Here is a 16,297-nt window from a genome sequence, read left to right as displayed (position 1 = left end):
GGAAGGGAGCCATTCTCTTTTCCAATCACATGCAGTTGTTGAGAGACAATCCAAGTGAAAGAGTAAATGTGGTTCTGACAGGGTGAGGTACGACATCTGGAGTCTGGCCCTCTACCCGGAGCCTTGACCTTCTCTTTCAGAAATAGTAGACAGATAGGGCTCGTAGAAAGATGATTCATATAGCATAAGAGTGTAACGTTGTAAAAACCAACCAGGACAATGTGACCAGTGTTTTGCCGATAAATTCACAGTGAGAGTTATTCTCAGCATAAAGGCATTTAAATCTCTTTGGGTACAGATGATGCAATTATCAGTTTTTCCATTCCTATGTCCACTGCATGGTGCTGATCAACATGGTTTTATTAATCAGTTAACTCGTCTTTTACAAGGCTAGCATACTTAGAGGTGTTATTTTATTATGTGATTAAAACTTGGTGTTACTTTTTGAAAATTGTGGTAAAATACAGCATAAAATTTCCCATTTTAGCCAGTTTTAAGTGTACAGTTCAGTGGCATTAAGTACATTTGTTAAATTTTTAATGAAAGCACTATTCACATTTTAGGGAGTGTACTGCCTATTACTACATTAACACTTTTACCAAAGAGGGGCACAGAAAAGCAGAGATACCATGATCAGTTAATGGGTTCTCTTAGCAGCAGCTTTGTAAAATGATTTGATGGCATAGGAAGTAAAGTTTGTCGACCAAAATGAAAACGTTGTATTAACAATAGCCATTATTCTTGCTATTCTTTTCTCTGAACAGAATTGGTTAGGCTAGCTAATAACTGCATGCAGATCACAGTTCCCAAAGCTGAGTTGACTCTTCACAACCAGCAAGAGTAGACACAGATCTGCTGACTCTTGAGCCTGTCAAGAGATTCTAGAATACTGCTTTCTTATGGTTATTGCACCTGTTCAAAGATCATCTCACATCTCTGTGACTCTGACATAAAGACAGGGGAGCATCACCCTCCTTCTCATCTGGAAAGACAACTCCCAGTCCATTTCCTCCCATTTGGTAAGATCCTATCAGTCCTACAAGTTCCATTTCAAATACTCTTCTTCGAAAAGTAGGGAAAAGATGATGGCAGTGGTAAAAGACCATCAAAGAGAAACGAAGGAGCCAAATAAAGGAGGGACCAGAAGGAGTCAAGTGAAAGAATTTAAAAGTGCTTTTGTTTTAGTGTTAATTTCTAGATAAGAGACCCCAAAGTATACTTGATCATGGGAATGATAGTTCTCTTTCATGGAGAAACTGAAGTGTGTAGACAAAAATGATAAAACTGAAGTGTTGGAAAATACATTTGAGATCAGCTAGTCCCTTCTCCCACCCAGTGTGATGTCCCTATCAGGACTTCATCCAGTTTCCCCCTGAACACACAGAGTGATGAAACTCCCTCATGAGCTCTTTTTCAAGATCATCAAACTCCGTTTACTGTCTCTTGCATTCATCAAGCAACCATGCTATAGGGGAGGATGCTGTGTTGACTTGTTAGGGCTGCCATAGCAAAATACTACAGGCTGGGTGATTCAAACAATAGGAATCTATCTTCTCACAGTTCTGGAGGCTGGAAGTCCAAGATCAAGGTGGCAGCAAAGGTGGTTTCTCAAGGCTTCTCTCTTTGGTTTTTAGATGGCTGCCCTTTCGCTGCCTCTTCACATGGCTGTCCCTGTGCATGCACACCCATGATTTCTCTTCCTCATCTTTTAACAATAGTCATATTGGATTAGAGCCCCACCCTAGCAGCCTCCTTTTATTTAATTACCTCTTTAAAGACCATATTTGACAAGGAGCTCTTGAAGGACAGAAATCCTGCCTTCTCCATCTTGGGCTGCCAGAGTCTAGCACAGTACCTAGCATTCAGTACTCAAATGAATCACAACCAAATGAATTGAAATGCATCTCTTTATTCATTGGGCTGCCCTGCTGGTTGCCAAGCAGGATTGGATCAAAAAGTCTGGAGAAATGTGAGAGAACATCTTCACGATGGCACTTAGGCACACCGGTACTTTTGCTGCTTTGAAACCAAGGTGATTTTCCATGTGGTTGAGCACCTGATCCCATCAGGTAGGTTTTAAATGTATAACTGTCTTTTGAGATTTTATACCTATCACTAATGTGATGAGTTTTCGTTGCAGTTGAAGGGCATTCATATTGGAAACAGGTGCCGACTGGACTGTGATGGTTTCTCATTTCCAAACAGCTAGGGGCAGATAATTGCAGATATTTGATAAAGCCAACAGGTTCACTGTAAATGGTTCAATGAACTACTCTTTCTATTCTGCGTAGACAAATGTTACCCCTGTTTATTTATGGTCTTTGGGCAGGTTGTTATATTCTAGATTACTTAGATTCAATGAGGCATATTCTTTCATTATTGTTATTATTTCTTTGCCCTTCTCATTTAATGATATTTACAAGTTCTTAGGTGTAATAGGTTCTTATTTAGCTGCAGAATATCTGTCCTGCTTTGACTAACAACACATCACTCAGTTTCACCCATCATTGACTGCTTAGTTGGTGGAGTCTGCATCTGGCTTCCCTGTTTCTCATTATGTACACTTCTTTCTAATGTCACAGATGCCCTTATGTGGGGACACTTTCATTTTCTCTATTTGCTTCTGCTTCTGTTCTGATGTTCCTTGCTACATTTTTGTTGCTATTAATTTTGAAAGGTCAATTGTTAAGAATATGTCTACCTCCATAAAATAAATATTTCAAAGCATATATTATTTTCATGTTCACTACCAGTAATTTTTTTCATTTTGACTTAATTAGGTGAATATGGAGGATAAATGTTGTCCTTCTTGAGCAAAATATAATGGTGATGATTCTCCTTGGCCTTTGAATAGCACACATCTAGGGATAAGGAAGTTTTCTATGATTGAGTACAAGGCCTGGATACATTCACATACTGCATTATTGCTTTCAGCCATAGGAAATTATGTTAGTGATCAAGAGAATGGCTGGCAGTCATGGGAACACTTCACTTGTTATTTATGTAGTAGTTATATGATCATTTTAATATTATATCCTATGTGGCTTGTGGTTCGGGGATCAGACTGCCTAATCCCTGAGCCACAAGGGACATCTGTGAATCCACTGTCCAGTTCCTAAACCAAAGGCACACAGGCAAACAGACTATTTATTATGGGCAGATCCTTCCACAAATTGGCAGATGAAACTCATTCTGATGTAGGGAAAGATTGATGTTGCGGGTATCCAAAAATGACATCCATTTCCATAAATAACTTATAAGATTAAAAAATGAGACAAACCTCACATTGGATGTGAAAATAAAGAATTATGAAAAATGAAAATAGTGACAAGCTAGTAAACCTACAACAGTAAGGTCCTTTTGCCAAAGAAATAGGAAATCCTCAACACAAATGTTAGAAAACCATGTAAGTAATCTTACTTGAGGGAATAAACAAGTAATGATGACCAATGTTTTATTCAACAGAACTACATAGAATTAAAGTAATAATTTAAAGTAGTTTCTCCATATGGAACTCGCTTGACTGTCAGACTTCCAGAAAATACTCAGAATAATACTTTGCTAATGTTCTTGTACAGATTTGTACATTTCCAACTTTTTATACCTGTACCTACTCCAAGTGTACAGAATGTGTATATTTTTCTTAGTGAGAACTGATAACATGGTAGTTTTTATGAACTTTCATGTTATCAAAATTTCATATCATCTAAGTTTTGCAAGATTGGGGCCCTGCTGCACTTAACTGTTAGGAGAATGCTGGTCAGGGTATGTGGTGGGTGGTGGGGAGGGTGTCATCAAGAGAAAGAATAGGTACTTTCTTCCTATAATCTCCTTGTTAAATCTTGTTTTTGTGGTATAGCTGAATACTGACATTCAACCCTTGTATTCTTGAGACCCTGGCTGTTGATTACCAGGCTCTTGTGAGGAGTTTTCTGGGTGTTCTTTGCTGTGATAGTTAAGTGACAGCAGCAACAATGGGGACTCCTGCAACAACACTGCAGCCACGTGAAGCTTGTAAAAAACCTTGTGGCACCTCCCAGTGGACTGATGAATAGGTTCTCCCCCTCTGTCCCATAAGGGGATGATATGGGGACATTTTCAAAGGGTATAGGCCACCAAGATCAGGCCTCCCAGTGAGTTACTTTACTCTTGAGAAATTACAGCAAGTTATTAAGCAATTTTATTTATTCTTTTACAAGGAAAATTCCAATTTTCTATTCCTGGCTTGTTTTACACATCTTACTTGGGGACATCATTTTTCAGGCTCATGAGTGCTGTCACTGCACTTATGACAGGCTGAACTGAGCAACAGCATGGAATGATAATGTACAAATTGATCTAACCAAATTTGGCTTCAAGGTCTACGAAACATCACTGACATTAGTTTTCCAAGGGAAGCAAGTATTCCTGTTAATTTAATATCTGAAAAAGACTTGTGTATCATCTTCTAATGTCCTTTTGATTGGCATTGGAGATTAGGAAGGTGACCCAGGTGGCCATACTGCTAGAACATTTATGTTCTTCTTTGGCGACCATCTTCCCTCTGGGCTCCTGGGAGCTGTTTCCAGTGGAATGGAGAGCAGAGAGAATCATAATTATGTCTCAACCTGGGTTCATCACCCAGTAGGGACCTGTATTTCTACATGTGCCCTTATAAATCTTTTAGCTAAATCAGGGCTCAAATGTAAAACCCAGGTCCCTAAGGAACTTTTTAATATAAACCAAAGTCTGGTGTAAGCTGATTTTTTTTTAACTTTGTGAAATGTATTTACTCATGACAGTTGCAGATTTAGTACAAAGTCTTATTTATTTTGCATTACACTAAAAACAAAAACAAAACAAAAGCCAAACAAACAAAAAGCAGAAACATCCCTTGCTAAATTTCATATAAATTTGTATCTATGAAAATATAATTTAGAAGCTGGCAGAATATTTAGAGGTAGAATATTTAGAGGAATATTTCTGCACGTTGCTACCATCATTATTTGTTTGTTTTTGCTTTTTTAAAAAAAAATTTTTTTTTAACGTTTATTTATTTTTGAGACAGAGAGAGACAGAGCATGGACAGGGGAGGGGCAGAGAGAGAGGGAGACACAGAATCGGAAATAGGCTCCAGGCTCTGAGCTGTCAGCACAGAGCCCGACGCGGGGCTTGAACTCACAGACCGTGAGATCATGACCTGAGCCGCAGTTGGACGCTTAACCGACCAAGCCACCCAGGTGCCCCTGTTTTTGCTTTTTAACAGAATAGTATATACTCATAAGGGGATAAAGTAATGAAAATATGACAAACTTGTCCTTTCTGTTTGTTGTTCTGTCCTGTACAACCATATAACCTGATCCTGATTCAGTTGGGTTTAGTGAGGTTAAATCCCAAGTAAGTAGTGTTCTGGAGTTAATCTCCTAAGGAGTTCGACCCTAAAAGGAGGAGATTCTGTCTGGCTGGCACTCCGGGAGCCAAGCACTCCTTTCAAATCTCGGTTGGCTGATGCTACATGTTCAAGTCCAGACAGTGATAAATTGCTCATAAATGAAAAGACAAGAAAATATTGCAGTGATGGTCACTGGCTCTGATCTTGGTAATTCCAGTCTATTGCTGTTTTTTGCTACAGATCTTTTTTATATTGAGCATTTGGTTCCCAATTTGAACGTCTGAATTTGAATGGCAGACTGTTACTGGAAACTGTTACCAAAAACTATGCTGTCTGGAAATGATTCCTGGGATCTCTAGAATTCTACAAAGAAATAATAGAAAACCCAGGGACCACTAAATGCCGTGTGAACTGCTGGGAAAAAATAGCTTGCATTTTCTGGAGGAAAGGTGACTCTGTATTTATGTAATCATTTCAGTTATGATTCTGCTTATTAGCTGTAAAACCCAGAAGTCATAAGGTTAATAGGAACCTTTCCAAAGATACATACGTTAAATTTAAGGAATAAGGTCATACATTCACAGAATTCAAAGTTTATTGGGAGGGGGATCTGTCTCAAGTTAGGGTCCTTGTAGGGAACACTGGCTCCTGGCACATACTTTCTTGGTGTATGTGTTCTTTCTGTCTCTGTCAAAAACTGCTTGTTCCTCAAACCAGCAGAAGCTATTTAAGCTTTAAGCAACGGATACCCCCTATACTCAGCATCATGTAAGAAATAAAGGTATGCATTCCACTCACCTAATTAAGAAAGAACCTCAGTGTGCAAGTTTGCAGTATTAGTGATATGCTTTGTATTGTAGTACACTTCCTATGTTGCACTTATTTTTTTTGTCTGAGTTTTTTTGTTGTTGATTCACATTGAATTTCTAGCTTTTAATTCATTATAGTTCAAAATTGATTTTCTGTTTTCAACATGTGCTAGGAACTGTGTTCAAAAGGCTGTGAAGTTTGCTATAAATGAATAAGACAGAAGTAATACAAGCAAAGTATTAGGACATGATACAATTTCAACCTCAGGAGTAACAATAAATGCACATTAAAATGAGATATTTCCCCCCCTGTGAAATTATCCAAGATTTAAAAAAGGGGGTGTTGGTAAGGCTATGATGCGAAGGCTCTTTCTTATATTGCTGTGTGGGTGTCATAATAGAGATGCAAACCAAAAGCCAACCAAAAGGGAAAGATCAAGATTAGAAACTGCAGAGAAAGTTCCTGGGAAGGCTAGCACTTGAGTGAGGACATGGAGGAAGGATGGAATTTAAATAGAGGGTGGAAATGGAAGGCAGGCCATACTTCATGATTAAAGGTGGTACCTTTTTTGGTGGTGGTACCATGTTTTGATTGGGATTAAGGGTGGTACCCTGTTTTGGAGATTTATCCATCTTGGCACATCAGCTCTATCTCAGTAATTGTAATTTTTTTTTACAGTATTCCATCAGATAAATGGAATTAATTCTCCTTTTGATAGACAATTAGACTGTCTTCTCTCAAATTTTTGTTGTCACAGGGAAAGCTACCGTGAACATCTTTGCATACTTTTCCCTGTGCACACTTGAGAGACTTTTTCCATGATGTGTACTGGGGAACAGGATTGCTGAATCATGGGATATGCACTTGATAGTCCAAATTGCTCTCAGAGTGTCTGTGCCAATTGAGGCTCCCACAGACAATATTGGAGGACTCTTATTTTCCCACATCCTTATACTTAGTATTCACATACATGTATTTTATCACTTTGATGGTGTGAATGTGTATCATATTAATTTTTTCTGTTCCCTTATCGTAAGTGAAGTTAAAAATTTTTTTGTGTGTGTATTAATAGGCCATTCAAATTTCTTCTTGAGCAAATTGCCTGTTTGCCCCCATTTCCTATTTTTAAATCTTTATTGACTTATAGATCTTTATGTATTCTAGATATCATGTTTCTAAAAAAAAAATCAATGAAATGAATTGCGAATATTTCACTTCCTCTGGGTCTTGTTTTTAAAACTGTTATTATGGTCTTATTTCATTCCAAAGTAATTTTAATTCAGACAAAATTATCAGTCTTTTCGTTTACGGTTTATGCTTTCTATGACTTGTTTAACCCTTTCTTGACATATTTCATAAAAAGAGGATCCTAATATTCTTTCTAGAGATTTTGCTTTTCATATATATGTCCTTAATTAGCCTGGGACTGACTTTTGTGTATGGTATGAGATAGGGTTGTAATACTTTTTTCCATAAGGATGTCCAACTTTCCAAGCCCATAAATAATTCTTTTTCTATTTTATGTATTTATCATATGCCAGGCAAGTTTATAAAGAATTCAGTGGGCAAAAGGTTTGGAAATCCTTTCAGTGATGAAGTGTGTGCATGTACCTCTGTAGTCAGAGGTATTCCAGAAGCAGCAAAAGAATGGTGAATACAGATCTGATTGAGTTTGAATTCCAACTCTGGCACTTATAAACAAAGTAGGGAAAAAAGAATGCTAACAAAACTAATCAATTTCAAAAATTTGGTAATGAAATGAATATAATTGGACAGAAATTTGGGATAGAAATATGAGCTGTCCACATCAATTTCAAATGGTTGGAAAGGCTAGAATACAAGGCTCTCCACTGGACTCTGGAAATATTAGAATGAAATGAATGGGACTCTTGATAATACCAACCCAAAGAGCTTTGACTAAATAAATTGAACAAAACAGTATCAGTGAGGAGCAAGGTATGTGTAAACTTCATTCTTGGTAAAAGAACTGTCTACAGAGAGAGCACCAGGACTTGGCTCACTCAACCTCATTCCCAGCAGCCTTGTCCCTTGCCTTTTCCTTTGAAATAGGTTGAAAATACTAAATAACTTTTCTTAGACACTTTCTACCCGGGATGGCCAGTGATGCAGGTGTACAGCATTCCTTCCCATGCAAAAAGACCAAGCTGGGGCCCCTGGATGGCTCAGTTGGTTGAGCGACTGACTCTTGATTTTGGGTTAGGTCGTGATCCAAGGTTTGTGGGATTGAGCCCCACGTGGAGCTCCATGCTGAGTGTGGAGCCTGCTTGGGATTCTCTCTCCTCTTATGCCCTGCTTCTCAAATTAAAAAAAAAAAAAAAAAGACAAAACTGTTGGGGATAAGGTTTTTAGTCTTCTCACCTTGTTGCTTCCTGGAAATTGGATGTAGGATCTGGAAGTATAGCAGCCATCTTGTGATCTCAAGGGCAGACATGTGGCATTCTGAGCTACTCTTGTCAGCCTGCTGTTTCTACCCTTAGAGTTCTTGTTGCCAGAGACAAAATAAAATCATGTCTGTGTAAATTCTTGTAGTGAAGGCTTTTATTTTTAAAATTCACTTGTAGCCAAACACATGCCTACCTGATAGAACTTTGATCGTTCATTCATTCATTCATTCATTTAATATCGGTTGTCACTGAAAACATTTACAGTAGTAGGTGCATGTTAGTGAAATGAGGGAAGATTGAAAAGAGGAAGGGAAAGGAGAAGATGGCACATGTTCCTTGTATATTTGGAGTTTAATTTCTAGTAGGAGAAATCAGACATTACCACAGATAAGAATCAGTTTATGATAAGTGCCCTATGTACCAACATCTGGCCCCAAGTATTCAGATGATCTTCTACAAGACCTAGGATTCATTGTGGCAGTTTAGGCACCACATGGGCATATTTATGCATCAAACACTTGATCCTAACATGTCATGTGTTCCCTAAAGTCACATTAAGACTATTTTGTAGTATGAGATATTCAGTGGTATTTTGTACTACAAAACAATACATAGAAAATTACTTTGGGAGCTATAAGACATTTCGTTAAAGAAACACAAGCATTCCAATCTACCCGTTATAGTCACAAGATGGTCTCTATTCTTTTGGTGTGGTGTGGAAAGAAATAAGCAACCTGCTGCCATTTTGTATCAGCATTCTGTATATACAGCGCACAAGAGACAAGAAGGCAGAGAAAACACACTTACAGCCAGGAGTGGGAGTTAGATGTAAACTCCTGGGATCTTTTCAGTTTCATTCTGGTATTCCTCACCATGACTAATTTCTTGTTTGCACATTTCCAGGACAATGTGTTAGTTTTATTTCCTGATCATAATTTCATGTAGAGATATAATCTCACTTCTTACATTACTGATCAGTTCTAGATTTAAGTTTGGAAGTGAATACCCTATGCAGTTTCTAGTTCCCTGATCCGGATGAATCCTTCCACAGCACAGATAGGTCCTGCCACCTATCTTCTTTCCATAGAATGTCCTTGCGTTCTGGTCAGGGCTGAAGACATGGTGACAGTGGGAATGGGGGAATAAGACTAAAGCATGGCCAGGGAAGGGCCCAGCTGTAGCTCATCCTTGGTCTAAAGAACCTCTAGGAAGATGAATTGGGGGGCATTTAGGATCACCAGTTTTCTTTGAATTTATTAGTGTTCTTGTAAGGCTCTTATCAAGGGTTTCATAGTAATCCTGGTCATAGACTTGAATGTATGGTGTGTGAGTCAGGCTGCCCCATGGCCTATCCCTGGCCCTTTCAATCTGATTAGACCTTGGCTGGGGCTGTAGAAGAAGCAATTGGAAGTAAAAGTGTCAGGGTGCAAGGTTGAGGTTAGAGGAAGTTTGCCAACTCATTGCTATGGTACTGAAATGTCTTCTCTTGGAAAACCTTCTAACTAAGACTTCCATGCTATACTCTGCTAAATTTCTTAGACCAGGATGGTTGAGCTATGGGAGTAGGATGTGTTGGGTCCTTAGGCTTTGATCTTTAGTTTATGGAAACATACTATGGGATGATATGGTTTTAGCCTATTTGTCTTTTCCTTCCTTTTTTGAACATTCTCCTTCTTGATTAAAAAATGCCTTGCTTATAAGATCAAAAGTTTGTGATAAAGATTTTATTCCATATAAAGTCATTTAAACTGTTTTTGTTTGTTTCAGAGATTGCTTAGTCCATCTGTGATTATCTCAGTGCAATTTTCCTTGATATAAACAGAAAGGTTTTAAAAAATTCAATGAATCCCAGTGTTGGTTAACATTAGATTGGCTCATGTTGAAGTTCATATTGACCTCAGAGCACAAGTTTATCTTTTGAGGTTGTTTTGACTTTGGGAGGATAGATATTGGAACTTTCCATAGAGAATACTGCTTGGCTGACTTGTTTTTCTTCTTCATGATGTTAGAAAGAAAATTTCCCTGACCAGAAGCCTCACTCCTCAGCCAAAGCAGTGGTCCATCTGCAGTATCACTGTCTATACTAAGAAACAATCCCAATATCAGTTGATCGAGCACCCAGCAGGAGGCTAGAAAGATGGTGCTTCTGTTTTATAGATGATGTTTCCATGGTCCCAGGAGGGTCAAGAAACTTGGTGAAATCACTAAGAAATGATGCTATTGTGGTGTACAGATGTGATAGATGTAGGGTAGGGGAATGTGAGTGGGTCCTAGGATTCCTGATTCCCAGTTCAAGTTCACACAAATCTATATTGCACAGCTGGCCTGTGTAAGCTTGTTGAGTGCTCCCGATGCTGATCTTTAGGAACCTGAGACTGAAGACCAGGTCCGATGATAAGGGAGTCAAAACTGGTCTTGCTACTCTCTCCTCCGTTTGGTAGTTGGTCACTACCCCTTGTCTTTCAAAATCTCCTTAAAACTTAATTAAAATATCAAAGGAAGATGTCCCTGTTTTTTTTCCTCCAAGAGTTGAGTCAGTTTTCTGCCATGGCTTCCTAGTTGACTTTGTTCTTTAGTCATCTCTGCTCTTTGCTGTATTTCTCATCCCTGCTGAGTCTTTCCTGTAGTTTACAAACATATTCAAGTCCCTTCTGTATTAAGAAAAAAAAATCTCTATTCTGCTTCCCTTACTCTCCTTTTATTCTTTCACAACCCAGCTTCTTGAAGGAGCTGTCTACACTATTTCTTTTGCATTTATAAAAATTGAAATATATTTGACATATAACATTGTGTAAGTTTAAGGTGTTTATTTGATACATTTGTATATTTCAAAGGATTGCAATGGTAGCATTAGCTTCTATACTCAATTTATCCACTTTCTTACCACTAATTTATGTTGAGCCCACTGTAATCCTTTCCTTGAACATTTCACCATTCTGTCAAAGGTCACTGTGATGCCCTAATTGTCAAGTTGAGTAGATTCAGTATTGTTCCTTCCCATTTGACTTCTCTGTGGCATTTAACAGTTTATCACTCAATTTTTTGGAAGATAAATTATCTATTATAATTACCTTTATATTGAATTTTACCTAAAATATTAAAATTTGCCATTAAGGTAAAATTTAGCTTCTTTTTCTATATTAACCTTCATTAGCACATATATTACTCAAATATTTAATATTAAGAACAGTTAATAGACTTTATTTTTTAGAGCAGGATTGGGCTTACAGAAAAATTAAGTGGAAGGTACAGACAATTCCCGTATACCTCCTCTTTCCCCTATCACAGTTTTTACATCTTGAATTAGTGTGGTATATTTGTTACAAATGATGAGCCAGTACTGGTACATCAGTGTTAACTGAAGTCCCTAGTTTACGTTAGGGTTTGCTCTTTGGGTTGTACAGTTATATGGATTTTGATAAGTGCTTAATGTCATGTATCCACTATTACAGTATAATACAGAATAGCTTCATTGCCCTAAAAATCTCCTGTGCTCTGTTGGTCCCTCTTTCTTTTTTCTGGAGCCCCTAGCAACCACTCGTCTTTTTATTATCTCCATAGTTTTGCATATACTTGGTATCTTACAGTATGTAACCTTTTCAAATTGGCTTCTTTCACTCAGTAGTTTGCATTTAAGTTTCCTGCAAGTTGGTTTGTGGCTTGCTAGCTCATTTCTTTTTGTCACTGAGTAATATGCCATTGTATGGATGTACCATAGTTATCCATTCACGGTTTGAAGGACCTTACGGTTGCTTCCAAGTTTGAGCAATTGTGAATAAGACTGTAAACATCTGTGTTCAGGTTTTGTATAGACATACATTTTTAAGTCATTTGAATAATTATCCCTTAATTTTGAAATCCTATTCTTCTGTGACTTTCATGGTGTCCTTCTCCTTTGGTTTCCCTTCTAGTCTTTGATTATCCATACATGTTTCCCTTTGCTGATGCTTCTTTTGTCAGCCTCTTAAATGGAGTCCATCCCCGCCCCCCCCCCCCCCCCCCCCCCGCAGTGTTCTCTGTGAAGCTTTTTAACATTTTCAGTATTTCACATATTCTTCTTGAATGGCCTCATCCACTCACAGGACTTAAGTGATCATCTCAATGGTGTGCCCTAAACCTGTATTTCCAGTGCAGACCTTTTCCTCAAACCCCAGCCCCCTATGTGTGCTTCATTTCTTGGATGTCTCTTAAATGGAGATGTGAGCAACACCTCAGAGAGGAAGGACATCCAATTCTGGGGACTGTTTTTCACATGAAAGTAGAAGTGTTCCTGTTTCGCTGACATACATATGTGAATGATGAAGTTTTTCTGCTCTATTTCCTCTAACGCAGGGCTTCTCAACCTCAACATTATTGACATTTTGGCCAGAAAACTTTCTGTTGTAAGGGGCTGTCTGTACTTTGTAGGATGTTTAGCAGTATCTCTGGTCTCTACCTACTAGATGCCAGCAGTACCTCCCCCTGCCTCCCAGGTTGTCAAAGCCAAAAAAACGTCTCCTGATACTGCCAAATATCCCCCGGTTGTGGAGGAGAAGGGGAATCACCCCCTTGAGAACTACTGCTCTCATGTAATACACTTTCCACTACTCTGTCTTTGCTCACACTGCTTCTTTTGAAGGGCCTTTTCTCAGGGTGAACCCAAGAAGCTTCTACTTATTCCTTAAGACTTGGTTCACCTCCCTTACAAAATCTTTTCTCATATCCATTCCCTTTTCTTTTTCTATAGAATTACCTCTTCCTTTGTGCCTCACTGTCCTCCTGTGATGTTGCTGTGCTTGCTTATTTACACATATGCCTCTCTGTATGGTGAACTGATTGAGGGTTGGCATCATGTGTTAGTCTTTGAATCCCCAGCACCTCACAGTAGGTGGTAATTAATGTGCCCAATTAATACTGTTAAATAAGCGAACCATAATGACCCCTGCTGGTCAAATCCTCTATGATAAATTCTCACAACACTATGTACAGCTCCTTCAAAGCACTTATTTCAGTTATAATTTTCCATTTTTTTAGTGTGATTATTAAATTAATGTCTTTCCCCCTCACTAGGCAGACCCTAATAAGCTCCATGAAGGCAGTAGCTATAGTTGTTTTTGGTCATCATTGAACCATGTAGTGCTTGGCACTTAATAGGTGCTCAGAACATATTTGTAGAATGAATAAATGATCTTGGGAAAGAGTGGACTTTGGAGGTTCAACCTGGGCTTATTAATAACAATCACAACAACTGATGTTAGTTTAAAAAGTGTTTTTGGAGGTAATTATTCTCACTTAAGACTAATAAGAAACCCTGGTAAAAAGGTATTGTTTCTGTCTTACAGATTAGAGGGCACGTGAGAAGACATGTAGTGTGGAATTCTAGTAAGAAGAGTCTTGATGGGATTGATAGAGACAACTCCTTAATGATGTTTGACCCACCTTTGAGACAAATGGAAAGACTGGAGATAAATGTGAGTAAAGAGAAATAATAATAATAATAATAATAATAATAATAATAATAATATGAATGCATGGAGTATCACTCTTTGATTTACTGGTCATTGATTTCTTGGTGCGATCTTTATGGAAGGATGGCCTTGTTGCTGAAGATGAAAGTATTGGAAAAATATATAGCTACTGATGAGACCATGTGAAGATTTGCTTTGTGTGAATGCGTGTGTATGTTGCATGGAGATATTGTCATGCTATCTAGCAAGGCAACTGTTTCTTGTTCTCAAGTCAAGACTATAATGGAAACCCAAGAGAATTTCTCTTTGGCCAGAGAGCCTTTTATGTTGTCCTTCATGGCTTTTGTTTTCATACTTTTGATCACCCACAGATGAATCCAGGAGAACCAGAGACAACTTCATAGACTGGAAAACCAGAATGAATTTGTGTACATTTCAACTTAAAGATACTGTTTAGGGCAATTAACATCATGATGTTGGAAGGTGTTATTTTATTCACAAATAATTTGCAAGATCTATTATGTGTGAGATTAATCACATGTAAATATTTGGTAGAAGTAAGGAAAATTATTCCCTGTGAAATGGACCCAGTGGTGGGAACTGGCCCAATGAGAAGAGGCTGTGTTTCACTTTTCTAAGCATCCCCAACAGAACTGCTTATTCTCTGAATCTGGAAAAGATCCAGTGGGATTTAGTTTTATGAGGTTTAATGTAAAGGTGTTGTATTTCATGAGATGAAATCATAACACAGTGGGTTGCAAGAATTTTGAGAGATTATTTTTTCAGAGTGTTTGGCAAGCCCCACTCTCTAGAGAATTTTGTGTCTAAAAGAGAAATATAGATCTTCTTACACAGGATTGAAATGATAACTAATCTTTAATCCTTTTTAGATGGCCAGGGTTTGACTGGTTAGGCTGATTGGGAATGCACATAGCAGGTCTGACCTCTACAGTTGGCTTTTTTTGGATCCAGGACTTCCAGTGCATCCTAAAACTTCAAGGTACATGGGCAATGCATTTTTTGGGCCCCCACTGCTAACCCATGATTAGGGATCTTTTTATTTACTTATAGACCATACTACACCTTTAGGCTTTATGCAGTTTGATTCTCCATCATTTTTGACAGTCCAAATGAACATTTGGCCAAGACGAGAGAATGCTATCAAGCTGTATCTCAGGTTTCTTTCCTCTCCTGCTCCTATTTTGTTTTCAGCTGAGAAACGTTCTCTGTCTCTGTTTTAGAGAAAGCTGAGCCATTCCTTTGACTTAGGTTTGACCTTTTTTTACTTTGTTCTGGAACACATATAGCTGTCCTTAGGCTAAATATCTTTCTACTTTTGTGACCATTTCATCTCCAATTTCCCTGCAATCACCAGGTTTCTCATGAATGGCAGGAGAGAAATAAGACCCTGTGTGTGTGGGGTGGGGGGTGGGGGGTGGGGGGTGGCAATCTGGTGCCTCTTCTTATTTCCTGATTTCGATGTGTGTGGAAGGTAGTTTTCATTCTCTGTAGCTTAGAGTCTTCTTGAAATGTGGTTGAGGCAAGAATGTTTTGGAAGTGCAATTAATTCAGCATGGTTGTCCAGCAAAATGTAAGCCTCCCTCTTTTCCCAGGGAGATTCCACCCCCCGCCCTGTTTCAGAAATAAATAGATGCAATCTTAAGACTTTAAAAACATTATGCAGCAGCCAACATATCATCTGTAATGATAAAAAGATGTGCACATCAGCACAGATGTGTTTGTATCAATTCGTGTGCATGATATATATCACGTGGAGCCTCTAGTGAATTCTTATGGTGATACTGATGAAATTGGTGTTGTGGAGGAAGGGAGCATGGAGGTTTGAGTTATTATCATCAAGGAACAAATGTTACATTCCTTATCTTTCTCAAATGCTTTTCTGCAAATACATGTCAGAGCAGGCTGTCATCTGGAGTGAGTCCAGCTTTAGGATGCTTTGAGGAGTCCGGCAGAGGGAGGTTAAACAGCTGGGACATAATCAACAAGAGGAACAAGCTCGTTTGCAGCTGTGGACTATCACCTATCACCTTGTTTCCCAGATTTGCCTGCTCACCTGGGGAGTGTGTTAACGCTGGAGAGTTTTGAAGACTTATCAAATCAAATCAGTCTCTGGTGGAGGGCTCAAGGAAATGGAATTTCTAACTAGCAGACCAGTTGATTGCTATGATCAGGCAAGTCTGGGAATCACTTACCTCGTATAATCAGGATGGGCCTTTAAAAAGAGGTGGGTTTTATGAGTGGGT

General features: G+C 38.5%; 1 long non-coding RNA gene across 2 annotated transcripts in view; it reads left to right on the top strand.

The window, feature by feature from the left end:
- Positions 1-16,297, top strand: part of LOC123591236 — a 386,851-nt gene that overhangs the window by 10,581 nt on the left and 359,973 nt on the right. For both annotated transcript variants that reach the window (XR_006709185.1, XR_006709181.1), the window contains exon 2: positions 13,908-14,036. This is a non-coding gene — a long non-coding RNA (uncharacterized LOC123591236). The remainder of the gene's footprint in view (positions 1-13,907; positions 14,037-16,297) is intronic.

Source organism: Leopardus geoffroyi, chromosome B1, assembly GCF_018350155.1.
Source record: "Leopardus geoffroyi isolate Oge1 chromosome B1, O.geoffroyi_Oge1_pat1.0, whole genome shotgun sequence".
In the NCBI taxonomy this organism is placed as follows: Eukaryota; Metazoa; Chordata; class Mammalia; order Carnivora; family Felidae; genus Leopardus; species Leopardus geoffroyi.
This window is presented reverse-complemented; position numbering and strand designations above follow the sequence as displayed.